Source organism: Melospiza melodia, chromosome 11 (assembly GCF_035770615.1).
Source record: "Melospiza melodia melodia isolate bMelMel2 chromosome 11, bMelMel2.pri, whole genome shotgun sequence".
Classification (NCBI taxonomy): domain Eukaryota; kingdom Metazoa; phylum Chordata; class Aves; order Passeriformes; family Passerellidae; genus Melospiza; species Melospiza melodia.
The window spans coordinates 27,777,692-27,791,057 of record NC_086204.1 but is presented as its reverse complement, the minus strand read 5'-3'; the positions used below and the strand labels follow the sequence as shown (position 1 = coordinate 27,791,057).

Sequence of the window (13,366 nt, the reverse complement as noted above, 5' to 3'; positions counted from 1 at the left end):
CCTATTCCTTATGATGGAAAAAGGGGTGAGGATTATTTTTCTTAGTAGCCTTTTTAGCTGTGTTTAGTTCATGCATTTCTGAGATAAGGCTTTTCCCTTGCTTTATGTCTTACACTGCTCATCATAAAGGGATTGTGGTCTCGGCTGGAGCCTCTCAGTGCTGTAATAATTGCAATAAATGTGAGGGCTACTGCACCCAAAGTGCTCCTTAATGTCCTTCTGCCCCCAAATGGGAACAAGGAGAGGCTCTTTTCCTTTTTTTTTTTCCCATTTTAAAGGGAATGCACTAAGGTCACAACGTGCATCAAAGGTCTGTCTCTGCATCACTCAGCCCTCCACCAGGCAGGCTCTCTAACATGCACACTTTGATAGTTCAGTGACAGATCTCACCAAGGAGAAAGGACAGCATTTTAACCTTGAGTACACATTGCAGGAGAAAATTGCACGGGGACAGAAAAGCCATGTACAACTCCTGTGCAATGAGCCGAAGAAAAGGATCTTCATTGGGCTTTCCATCTAGAGGGGCCTTGGCAAGGAGCTGCCAGATGCTGTTGTTTTGTAAAATGTGGGGGTTACTATGCATTCATAGTGCTGCAAGGGGTCAGTGCTGGAATTCCCAAGAGGATACCACTCCAGCCAGCAAATATTACTGAGGAGAGTGAGATTGTGGTGCAAATATGAGCATAATATTCTTAGTTCTCCCCAGAAGAGGCACCAGCTTTCTCTTTCCCATCCTTTGCTCCAACAGGACACCCTGCATTCAAGATTAGGTATAACCTAACTCTTGGGTGGGTTTTTGTGTGAAAAATGTGTGTCTGGATGCTTTTCTGGCTTGGGCCTTGCCAGATTGTGTTTATATAGGTTTACACTGGACTCCTGGGGGCAGGTGTCTCATTTCTATTGGGCTTTGAGGCAGAGGCCACAGAGTGGAGCACAGAAGTAATTGTTGGATCCAACCATGAAAACTGCTATTACTTGGTTTCTCTGTGACATCTGTTACATCCTGTTGTGCATGTGATGAGAGGCAGATTTTGTTTCATTTCAGAATCTGTTGGTGAGCATGAATAGTATCTAAAATTGTTGATGGCTCATCAAAACACACATAAAAGCCATTCTTCCTGAGCTCAGCTTCAGGAGGTGTAGCAAATCAGGGCTCTACAGCATGAGGATTCAGTTCCCAGCCTGTGGCAGAGGCAGAGCTGGGAGTAGGTGTGTCAGCAGACTGCAAAACCCCCTGTTGGAGCAGCAAAGGAGGAGCAGCAGAAGTGGGAGGGTGCATTTATGGCTACCTGGCTACAAATACCAGCAACTTGCGTTTAATTTCAGCAGATTTTCCCGGGATCTGCACATTCTCCCATCCCAGCTGGAGGCAGGGGGGTTGTGTCCCCAGCACAAATATGGACAGCGCCAGGCAGGGCTGGAGCATACGTTCCCACAGATTTGGGGTTGCCACGGGGCCGCGGGGCTGGGGGAGCTGCCGCACAATCCCGTTTTCCCATCCTGGCATATGTGCTCCTGGTCACATTCCGGAGCGTTTTACAGCTCTCCTCCTTCCTCATCAACAGGCCAGATGGATCTAGTCTTGCCTACCACCCACTCCTGAGCTGTGCTGTTTATTGACATTTGTCACTCCCAAGGACTTGTGTTGGAGCAGAAGGTAAGTACTCAGTTGGCTGCTATAGGTCTTTTGTAATTCATTAGCTATTTAATAAATTTTTGACTTTTTTTTTCCTTGCTAAAGATCATGTCTAGGATTTATTTAAGTCCTGAGTGAAAATATTTAATATCAAAAGCTTTATTTTTTAAACAATATGGATTTTCCTCCTCGGTGCTCTTCTTCAAATTTATTTTTCTGTTGAGGAAATAAGCTCGTTGTAAAGGAGATATGCATGGGCAGATGTTGATGAGAAATGAAGGAACCAGAAAGGAAGGAGCTATTTGGCTTGACAATACCTCAGATTTCTTTTTATTCTGTGCGTAACCTTGATTCCATGGAACTTGTCTGGATCCTGATGCTGCTGGCTTGGGCAGTTTTGTTAGAGGTTGGCACAGAGATTCAGTCTTTAATGCACAAGACACATGAGAGCCTTCCAAAAGTTGCCATGATGTGTGTGTTTAGCATCTAAACCTGGAATTTGGCCCTCATGTTGGGATGAAGGGGTGCCAGTGAATTCCTCACTTTGCTGAGTGCTATCCTGATTTGGTGAAATACCACAGGAACCACATATCTGAAAAAGCATAATATCTTCTGTGTATATGCTGTGTAGTCTCAAACTGGACCTTAAGCATATTACAGCTGCCAGTCTTTTAAAAATCCCATTTTTTAATGTTCTTTGAAATTTTCCTGGTTTTGTGGCAGTGAATGAGGCCTCAATAAGGTGGTATAGATTCTGTCTTGGTTCTGTCATAATTTCTTATTAAATGTGAATAAGAATGCCAGGAATGAAAAAAGACATAGACATTTAGGAACCTAAATTCCAGTGAGTGCCAGTGAGTAGTTTTCTAATATAAATAAATAGAATGTATTTGAGATATTCTTTTAAACCTCAGTGTTTTGGCTCAGGCTAACGTTATAAACTCTTTCAAGTGAAGGATTGTCTTTTTAGATAAACAGCAAAACCTCTTTAGAAAGGAAGCCCTGATCTAGTTGACACCTATAAATTTATTACAAAATAAAAATACTTCAAACATCCTTCATTTAAATTGTTATTTGAAGATTTATATTATTGCATTGAGTTGCTATGGTGGCACTTGCAATTTCCATTCCTGCCTGGAAAGCGTAAAGAGAAAAAAAAATATGAATAGCAAACATCAGAAAGTAATGATTTGTCATGTTTTGAAATGTATTGCAGAAATATCAACTTAGGCAAATATGTTTGGCTGAACTCTGGCATGCTGCCTGGAGCTGAGGCTTCCAGGCTTGTGCAGAGCCTCAGTGTGTGCAGGGCCTGGGGATTGGGAGCTCCAGGGTCCAGCCTCCCTGCTGGACAAGGGGGAAATGGACATCCCAGAGGGGCTTTACCTGGACATCAATTTCATGGTGCTTTTCAGGGGTCCCAGAAGTGCTGAGATCTTGTATTGGAACTGGCACTTGTTACTGTTGAGACGTGTGTGGAGGTCCTGAGTTCAGCAGCAAGTGAAGCAGCCCCACTGAATTCCTCAGTCCTTGGCCCAAATGTGTCCCACAGCCTGAAGGGTGGAGTGGTCAGTGTCAGCTCCACTTTGTCACAGAACCATGGAATAGTTTGGGTTGGGAGGAATTTTAAATATTATTTCTAGTTCCACCTTGTGCCATAGGCACGGACACCTTGCACTATCCCAGGTTGCTCCAAGCCCCATCCAGCCTGGCCTTGGACACTTCCAGGGATGGTCCAGTCACAGCTTTGCTGGGCAACCTGTGCCAGGGCATTCCTACCCTCACAGAAAAGGATTTTTTCCTAATATCCCATCCATCCCTGCCCTCTGGCAGTTTGAAGCCATCCCCCCTCATCCTGCCCCCTTGTGCTCTCATAAAATCAGCAAGCAGCAGTGGCAAAGGAGTCAATAATCAGCAGCTGTTAAAGAGGGATTATATCCATCCTTGGATGGTTCTGAAATGGCAAAAGGGAACAAATGTTGTGCTGTCCAGAGAATGGTTTGGGTTGGAAGGGACCTTAAAGTTCACCTCATTCCAACTCTGCTGCCATGGGCAGGGATGTCCATGAGCTGGACTCAGAGACATAATGAGAGAGTAAAGGAAAGGTCAGGAATGAAGTGTTAAAGGCAAAGAAATGTACAGGCTACTATTTAAACAAGAGGTTTAAAAATGTATTATTATTAAAAGGAAAATTATGAAAAATTGATTTCATACTTTCAGATATAGCTTTATGTAGCAGTGGGCTCAGCTAACTCAAAATTGGGCTAAGCAACTTCCAGAGGAATGTGTCAGGAGTCCTTTCTAGTGCCTAACAGAAATAACACATTAAATCTTACCTGAAAATGCCTTTTTCAGCTAGTGCTTATAATACCATGCTGAGGGCATATTTCAGGATGAGTCTGAGGTTAAAAAAACACCTACTGAGTAACCAGTGGCACTTGCTTCAGCACTTGAGTTTTCCTCAGAGGTCTTCCATCCAATTATTGGCCAGATCCAGTGATATTTAACTTATCAGATCTGACAAGAGCGGAACCCAAGGTAGACTGACTGCCTAAACATTTATTTGTGTCAATGACACGTTTAAAACTCTCTGCTCTGTCTAAATATTTAAAAGGAAATATAAAGAGGAAAATGTAATGTGACATAAGAGGAAATGAAAAACAACCTTACTTGCTGAGGACATTCACTACACACAATTGCTGTCTCCTGAATACCTGTTATTTTGGCAGAAATTGAGGGGAATGCAGCTCTAAATATCATGTTTTTCTGTCTCTTTTTAACAAAAAATTATTTTTACAATGGCAAGTGGATCTTTTGCTGTCAAAATCATGGAATATGACAACATCCAAGATCTTTAGGAACCTCTGAGACTGAAGTTTCCAATTGTAAAAGCTACATCTAAAAATGAATAAATAATGAAGATAAATGTGTACTTAGTGAAAAGAAGCTGCAGTATTGTCCAAACCAGAGAGCTTAAATGTGTCAGCTGCTTGTTAAAGTAGACAAAATCTTAAGAACAAAGTATTAAGTTTTTTTTACTGGAGAAGTAGAGAGTTTAAACTTTTCAACTCCCCTTTTATTGTCTAACCCAGAGTAAAGCCAAATGTTGGAATTCTCTGTGAAGCAGATAACCTCTATTTTCATAGTAGAATACATTTTCCTTAGTAGGTACCCCTTGCTTTCAGTTTATGTGTATTTAAACCAGCATGGGCACTCTGCAAGGTAATGCAGAACCATGTGGGCTTTCAGGATGTAAGGGATGCTGAACATTATCTTCACCTGTGAAGTTCTCCTAGAAAGGAGTTTATTAAATTCTGAGGTGTCTCTGCGTGGATCATCAGTGGTGTCTGGGGGGAATGAGAGAACAACAGAACTCAGAATGTGTGCATAAATCATGCTCTTAGCAACATGTTCTCTGTTGGAACCTGACACTTATGTTTGCAAAAGCAAACCCTCTCTAAATTAGTTTGCAGTTAATTGGCTGTGAAAGGAAACGCACCTTGCCAAAAAGGATTTGAAATATGAAGCAGTTTGCATTTGTGAAGGAGCTGATCGCTGTTCTTGGAGAATCACAGACTCTTTCATGGGCATCTGGGAAATAATGTGGTTCATAATCTCCAGTGCTTTCACAAATTCCATTATTTGGCAGGACAGGCATCTACTTGCTGCCATCTACTAGAAGATAAATTGATTTTGGAGGGGCAGTCTTGGACTGTTTGTTGGAGCTGCTCATTTGCAGCTGAGGAAAGTGTTTGCAGCAGGGTTAGTTCAGTAATATTTTGAATATGTGAAGGACACTAATAGGGGCTACCAGATAGAATGACAAGATCTTGTTTCTATTTTTCCTCCCAGGACTCAAAATTGAATGAATGGCCACGTATATAACAATAATTAGTGTTTATGTATGTCCTTGCCTGTCTTTGGGGTCCTCCCAAGCATTCCTGGAGAAATTCTGACACGAGGCTTCTGACATACACATGGTAGAGATGGACATAAAATGAGTATAGGTGGACTTATCCAAGATCACAGACTAATCAGTGACAAAGCTGACATCTGAACCAAGCTCCTGAATCTCTTTTTGCATGTGTAACCATGAGACTTTACAAACTTTGTTGAGATGCATGAAAGGAAGGTTCCCCCTGTGACCAAACCACAATACTGTAGAGGGTCTACCTTCAGAAACCAGTGATGAATCTCTGGAACATTCAAGACTTAATTCTATTTTTAAGTATTTCCATCTGCTGGCTTTTAATAGAGAGATGCCAGTGGTATTTTTTGGGATAATGCATTTTCCACCAGATTTCACTATGGGTGCAAGAATTGTCATAACCTATCAGTGACCTGATATGTTGCTGCCAGAAAATAGAGCAGCTTCCCATTTTTCATGAAGAGCCAAATTTTTTCTACACAGATCTTTTTTGGTGGGCAAGAGCAGCGTTCAGCAACATATTCTGCTCAGTCACCTGAGGTATCTCTGAGGAAATATCCCAAGAGATCTTTAGTGGAATAAGAGAGCTGAGTTTCTTTGCATTTGAGAAAACTGAGGATGAAACCAAATCATGATTAATTCTCCTGCTGAATGGCAAAAGGAGCTCACTGTGTGGCTACAGCAGTAAGGGATGGGCTACCATAGTTACTGATAATGCAGCAGATACTATTTTCAGTCAGTGCCTAATTGCCTTAGAGGAACTTATTAAACTGAAATCACTATTGTGTGAGGAGCTATTCACATAGAGGATCTCCAGAGTGATCAAGATGATCCTGCTGTGGGCTACAATATAGATCAGTAAATGTGAAAAGGGGTTTTGTGAGAAGGCTGACATCATGAGAGCTCACTTGGCAAGGGATGGGTCTGCACATTGTGCTGTATTTTAGTAAGATGTTAATAGCAGAAATAATGGCTCTCTTTTAGATATTAAATTCCTCCCTTCAAAAATCCCACTTGAATCCAGCGAAGTGTAACATTATGGATCTTTCACTTCCAGATTCTTTCAAAGCACCAACAAAAACTCAGTCTCAGACATCCCTCAAAATTTCTCTGTACTATTATTTGGTAGCCCTTTGTAATCAGCACAGCTTGAGATACCTTAATTAGTTTCATGAAGGTAAGGCCTGTATTCCATCTCAGGAAATGTCCATTTCTCACTAATGCCAGTGGCTGTCATACATGGGCACTCACAAGAGCCCTACAGGGTTTTTGGCCCGTGGTTTGCCATTTTTGCAGGATGATGCTGGCTTTACAGTGTGCATTCTGCCTGAACATTCCATGTGAGAAACCTACAGGCTTGCAGCTGGGCAGTGCTGATGCTGATTAACTTGCCTCTGAGGTGAAACTGGGAAGTTTTTTGATTACTCTTCTCCTAGGGAGTCAGAAACTTTGACTGTGAATTATCAGCAAATTCACTGTCAACAATTATCCCGCAAATTATCTCTTATTTGCAGGTAAACATTTTTGCTCTGTGGGGTGCACTGGTTTACTAGCAACTGCAGTGCTTATTGAAATTGGATGGTATAACAAATTACTCAGAATCCAGGTCTACAGCTATCAGTGGTGGATATTTTAATGTTGTTTTGAGGCAATTCTTTAAAAAATTTGTACGGTGCTCTTGGTTGGAAGATTGAATTCATCCTTCTCTCCACTGATGCATATAGGAACACTTAAAAATATTGTGATCATTGTCCTGTTAGTACAAATCTATTCAGGAGCTCAGCTGATCCTACTTTCCCTCTAGTTGTTTTAGCAAGTAACAAGTGACTGAGAGCTGCACAAGTGACTACTGCAAAAATAGTTGAGAACTACACTTTTAGATTTTGATCTTCAGCTCCTCCAGCTGTTCAGTGGAAATGAAATTTTTGGCCTACAGGTTTTAATATGTAACTTTTAATGGTTTATCACATAATTGGTGATGGCATAGTGCATCATCAGAAAGGAGAATACAAGAATGATGAGTTTAAGCTTTACAGATAAACACAAATGAAAGCTGTCAGTCTTCCCACCAAACTTCCTTGCTTCTTGATCGTGTTTTTCTGTAGAGAGAAGGAACTGTGACCAAATATGTGTTCTCATGTGAGAGTTTGTGTTGCAAAGTTATGGCCTAAAAAATATTTTACATTACACCAGAGCAGATTGCTTATGGCAACTTTTGCATAATGAAGGAACACAATGAAGAACTGCAGTGCATATTGCTCTTCAGGTCTGTTCTATTTTCATAGTTGTTGTTTTTTTTTAAGTAGAAAATTGCATAGTATAATTACAAGTTCATTTGCATTCATATTACAAGCTGTGAGCTAGTAGTCTTTTATATTTAAAAAGTATTATTAGCAAGTGTGACTTGCATCCATGCATTTCAGAAATGAATGGGAATGAAGTTTTATACTACTCAAAGTCCCCTCTCTACTTAGTCAGCTGCCAGCACCCCTCCTGTAAACTCCAGGACCTTAGTGAGGCCAGCAACACAATAAATGCAACTTCATTTTATTGTGCACTGGTCAAAGGGTAAGAACAGCTCAATTACTGTTTTCCCCCCAAAAATTGCCTTTTGGGAACTAAGGGCCACCAATATTTTATTTGGCCTAATACATATAGACAAGCATGTCTCCTCAAGGATGCTATTATTTCCTAATGAAAAAAATTACTTTATTCCTCCTTTAGTTCTTTGTCTTCCTAGATGGTGAAATTGTCATCAATAGGAAATTTTGCTGCAATGAAGTTGACTACTTACTTCTTTTAATTCACATTAGAATAAGTGGGTTCAACTGAGAATCTGACCTTTCATTTCTGTAATAAATTGAAATGCAGAAAACAGGTCTATAGTGAAAAGCTCCATTGAATCAACTACTCCTATAAATGTGGCTTGAATTCTGAATTTTTTATGTTGTAAATGTTATTACATGACGTTATCTTTTATGCTTAATACCTAATGTGCTGCAGAAAGAATGATTGAGGGAGATGAAACTGATAATATTTGAGAATGTTACCAGATCTGTGCATGTACTTCCAATCAATCTGCTCACTCAGCCTTTCCCTGTGCTCCCTGCCCTGTTAAGTGTGTTGCCACATTGGTTCAGCTCTCCTGCCTGTCAGGTGGAGGTAAAATAACCTGTGGACATCTTTCTACCTTGTGAGCATCCCGGTGATCGCTGCCCGGCTGTCATCGCGGGGTGCGCACATCAGCAGCTGGGTACCGGCGTGTCCTCAGAACATCTCGCTGTGATTCCCAATCAGATTCAGTAATTTCTAATGGTCTGAGCCCTCTTCTCTGTCAGCCCAGGGAGACGTGGCCGCTCAGCCCCGGGGGGTGAATCAGATCTATCTAGAGGCTGCAAAAAGCTTTTCTTTTAGTCATTTACCTCGGTTAGCGAGAGTAGCGCTGCTTTTATGCATTGATTGGAGATAATACTGGTGAAATGGCAATAACCTGCCAAATGGACTTCTCTCTGTATGTAAATCCTTTCGGGAAGTGCATGACAGCCTCTGTTTTCTATGGGTCTCCGTTTGTAAAGAAGCTGTTATCACAGAATAAGTTTAATGGGTCGTGAATTTTGTGTTGAAAGGAGAGTCTCTCCATGACTTCTGATCCGCCTGCAATAGACCTATTGGCTCGGCAGCGAGTGCATTAGGCTAAATATGCTTCCTCCATTGACTCTGAAGGTAACAGCCCTAAATGCCTCATTAAATTTTCATGGGTGACTGCGAGAAGCCATGAGAAAAGCAGCACACTGGTGGTGGCGGCGGGGCCCCCGGCCCGGCCCCCGCCCCGCGGCCGTGTGGGGGGAGCCGCGATGGCGGGGCCGTGCCCGGGCTCCACGCGTGGGCAGCGGCCACCCCCGCCCGGGCTGCCCCGCTGACCGCCCTCCCTGCGCTCCGGGGAAGCCCTGGAGCCCCCGGGGAGCGCCCGGTACCGATCGCCCCCCGGCCGTGCTTGAGTGCGGTGCTGCGGACGAGGCGGGGGGGTCTCCGTGAGCTCTGCTCCGCTGGCCCGCGGGGCTGCCCCGGAGCCGATGAGAGGCTCGGGACGAGCCGACGCGCCGAGCCCCCCCGCCCCTAGCGGGGACAGCCCCGCCAGCCCCCTCCTCGCCCGGCCCCCTCTCCCTGCCCAGCTGCACAGCGGCGCTGAGACCCCCAGCCCTGGGAGAGGAGGAGAAGGAGGAGGAGGAGGAGGAGACCGACCCCTCATCAGCCGCGCTCCTCCACCGCACACCTCCCTTTTCCCCTCCCTCTGGCCTCAGCGCCGCGCTGGCGGGGCCGGAGAGGGCAGGCGGCGCGGGAAGGCGGCTCTCCCAGCATGGACGGGCCATGTGTATCCTAAGGAATAACAGCAGCTGCTGCGCCCACGATGGGGAGCAGAGGAATGCGAGGAGGAGAGGGCTCGCTGGGGCAGGTGAGAGAGCCGGTCCCTGCTCCCCTGCGCGGCGCGGCGGCAGGTGCGGGTTTGGGGGCTCAGCGGGGCGCGCTGCTCCTCCTGCCAGCGGGTACCGCAGCAGCATGGAAGGGCAGCTTTTCTCCGAAGGAAGTTTATTTTTTGCCCGTCCTTCTCCCCTCCCGCTCGCTCCCGTCCCCCCGAGGCGGTGAAAGGGCTGGAATCCCCTGCGAGTCGCGAGAAGTTGCCGGCTGCGGGGGGAGCGCCGTGCGAGGCTGCCCCACAGCCAGCCGAGCTCTGGGCAAAGGGCTGGGGGCGCTTTCGCCATCCCCCGCAGCAGGGCAAGTAAAAAAAAATTCAAAAAAAAATCGAGGAGGGAGCCACCGACGCGATGCGGCTGCGGGATTCCCCCCGGCCACCCCCGCCGTGCCGGGGGTCCCCGGGATGCGCCGCTCTGGGGAGCCTTGGCCGCTGCCGCCCCGCAGCTGGAAGCGCCGATCGGTCGCGGTAGTGCCGCTTGCTGTGGGAAGCGCCCCCCGCTGCCGGGCTGGGAGCCGGCGGAGGGCTGGGAGTGTGCTGAGAGCTGGGAGCCGGCGGAGGGCTGGGAGTGTGCTGAGGGCTGGGATGCGGCTCGGCTGCGCCGGCGCTGCCCTGCCCGGGAAGGTGCGGCAGGGCCGGGGGACGCCGCGCTGAGGAGAGGCGGGGAAATGGCGCCCGGAGCGGGGCGGAGGGGCCGCTGGACGCGCGGCGAGCGGGGCGAGCTCGCCTTCCCCAGCCAGGGACCCTCTGGGGACCGCCCCTGGTCCCCGGCCAGCAGATCTCGGCCCGCAGCCTCCGGCCCCCAGCCAGCAATCCGCTGCCAGCCCCCGGCGCTGCTCAGCTGTGCGCGGTCCAGGGCAGCGGGTGCAGAGTGACCGCTCGCGTTAGGGGTGCTGCGGGTTCATGCGGCTCTCCCGTACAGCCCCACTTCAGGGGAAAAGCCGACACTCCCCCGTGATCTGAGTGTTTCGGAGTGCTTTCCTCTCGGGGCTGTGCACCGAGTGACCGGGAGCAGGTAGCCGGGAGTGAAAGTTGAGAGCTGCGGTGGGAGGAAGGCGGGCACGGGAGCTGGTGCCAGGCTGGATCGGGAGAGCGGGGACAGAGCCCGCAAGGGCCGGCAGGACGAGCACGGGTCTGTGAATTCCCCAGAGCCGGCTCTTCCTTTGGTGTTTCACACGCTGGGAGCTCAGGTTCATGACCGGCACGTTTGAAATGCCTGCTTCTATGAATGGTGAAGTGGGATGCTGGGACTAGTAATCATAGTAAAGAACAGTAGATAACAAAGCTGGTTTCTGGGCTGGAGAGTCCTGGAGCTTGCAGACGAATGGGAAGTTTTTAATTTCCCGACGAACTTCTGCTTCATTGTATATTTCAAACTGGTTAAGTCAATTTCCAGGTCTTTCCCCGCAGTAGTTTTAAAAGCAAAGTCCTTGGAACTCTTTGCCATTTGTCTAAATTCTGAATGCATGTCTGAAGCATTTAATCATGTTTATTGTTTTCAGCCACTCAAACGGAATAAAAATTACTTATCGTTGACGAAGCTTATCTCGCAAGCTGTTTCACAGTATGTTTCCATTGCAAGACACAGCGCTGTGTTAAACTACTGATGACTGTATTGTTTATTGTTCTTTCATTCCCCACCCTCACCCCCCATAACACCAGTATCAATCTGTTCCTTACTGCTCTACACAAAAATAATGGAGGAGCAAGTTTTCACCAGTTTGGTGTTTTCACTCGGAGCTGAGATTTATGTCTTTTATATTTGCTCTTAAGCTGTTTTTCATTCAGTGTGCTAAAGGCAGCTGATGTATTGAAAAAGGAATCAAGGCATAAAGCTAAAAGGGACTTTCAAACTCCTGAGCTGAAACTGTGCATGGAATTAGTGCTGGATCCACAGCATTATTTATTTGTTTATCCACATACTTAACACCTTCCTGAAGCATAAGGTTCCTTGCCCCTTTGTCATACCCATTTGATGCCATTACACAGCTAAAATGCACTATTCACACTGGTGTAGAAATAACAGATTTATTTTTTAGGAGTGTTTTGATCCTGGTCTGTACCTCATAGGTGGTTTTGCTGCACTTTAACAGTATCTCAACACAGTGATGGAGGACACCATCATGTTTTCTTGTAGGATTACCTTTGGGACCTTAGTGACTGCACACATCAGTGGTTTCATCTTAGGAGGATTGAAATTGATTTTCTTTTTCTTTTTCTTTTTTTTTTTTATCTCAGCCAGTGAAAGACCCTGTGTATGTCCTTTGACCCATGGCCTCACATGATGAAGTGAAACCAGTAGTGGAGGATGTAGACTTGAAGTAGCTGCTACTAAAAAGTAAAAGTATCAGAATGAACCCCTTCTCCTGATCATCTGGTGTGATTCTTTGGGCAAGGCACAATTTTTAAAATTTGCAAAATTTGTAAAGCTGCTGCATACATGTAACAAAATAAATTTAAAACACGAGCATTATGATACTTTTTTTTCATATTTTTGATGAGTCCTTGCTCAAGCAAAGGAAGATTGACCATTCCCTCTCACCCATAACAGGCCTTTGTCTCTAAAGTATTTTTTATTTCAAATTTTTGCCAGGTATTTGTGTTCAATTTAGCAACAGCCAAGCTCAGCAGCTAAATATCAGTGAGGTGGGAGAACTTCTATTTTTTACAACCCTCTTTGCATTTTAAAGTGATAGCAAATACTAGCAAAGAGGAACACGATTTTCTAGATGTTATAGTTCAAATTAACTTTCCCAGTCAATATTTAGTCAAGGTCTTGATGGTTAAAGTTAACTGTCCAAGTCAATGTTTAGTCAAGGTAATGACTTGGTTTTTATAAACACTACCCAAGCATTCTTGCAGAATTAATCAGAGTTGCTTGCTCAGCCAATTACTTAGGAATAAAGCTACGTTATTACTTGGTCTCTCATATGTCCTGTTCTGTTTGGTGCTATTTCAGCAGTGCTTGCTTTCAGCCCTTCTGTGGCTTCATTATTACTGCACCCAGCTCTGTGTCTAAGGCATTTCCTTGGTTTTGGGAGGTAAGGGAAGTCCTGCACTAACCTGTTTTTATGGGTAGGAAGATGAGGCGTGGAGATGCCAGGTGCAGGCTCCCAGAAGGAAGTGCAACATGTAGTGCAAAAATAACATTTCTTTATGTCCAAGAGCTCTTCAGGAGCTGTGCTGAGCAGCTCCTTGTGCAGTGCTCAGGAAGAGATGAGCACTTGGGATAAAGCAGTCATTAACAATGTATGGAAACCATTTTGGTGTCTGGGACAAAAGTGATGAAATTGAGAATTGTTGGCATTGGTACTTACAGTGAAAGATGGAA

At 45.4% G+C, this 13,366-nt stretch overlaps 1 protein-coding gene across 15 annotated transcripts in view; it reads left to right on the top strand.

Annotated features, from left to right (window-relative positions):
* Positions 1 to 13,366, top strand: part of DAB1 (DAB adaptor protein 1) — a 417,660-nt gene that overhangs the window by 266,407 nt on the left and 137,887 nt on the right. For 2 of the 15 annotated variants that reach the window (XM_063166185.1, XM_063166186.1), the window contains exon 2: positions 1,566 to 1,657. The exons of 11 other annotated variants lie outside the window; for them this stretch is intronic. The gene's annotated coding sequence lies outside the window, so the exon portion shown is untranslated. Of the gene's footprint in view, positions 1 to 1,565; positions 1,658 to 9,868; positions 10,018 to 13,366 lie in introns of those variants that run through there. 2 more of the 15 variants (XM_063166191.1, XM_063166189.1) reach the window with 2 other exon arrangements.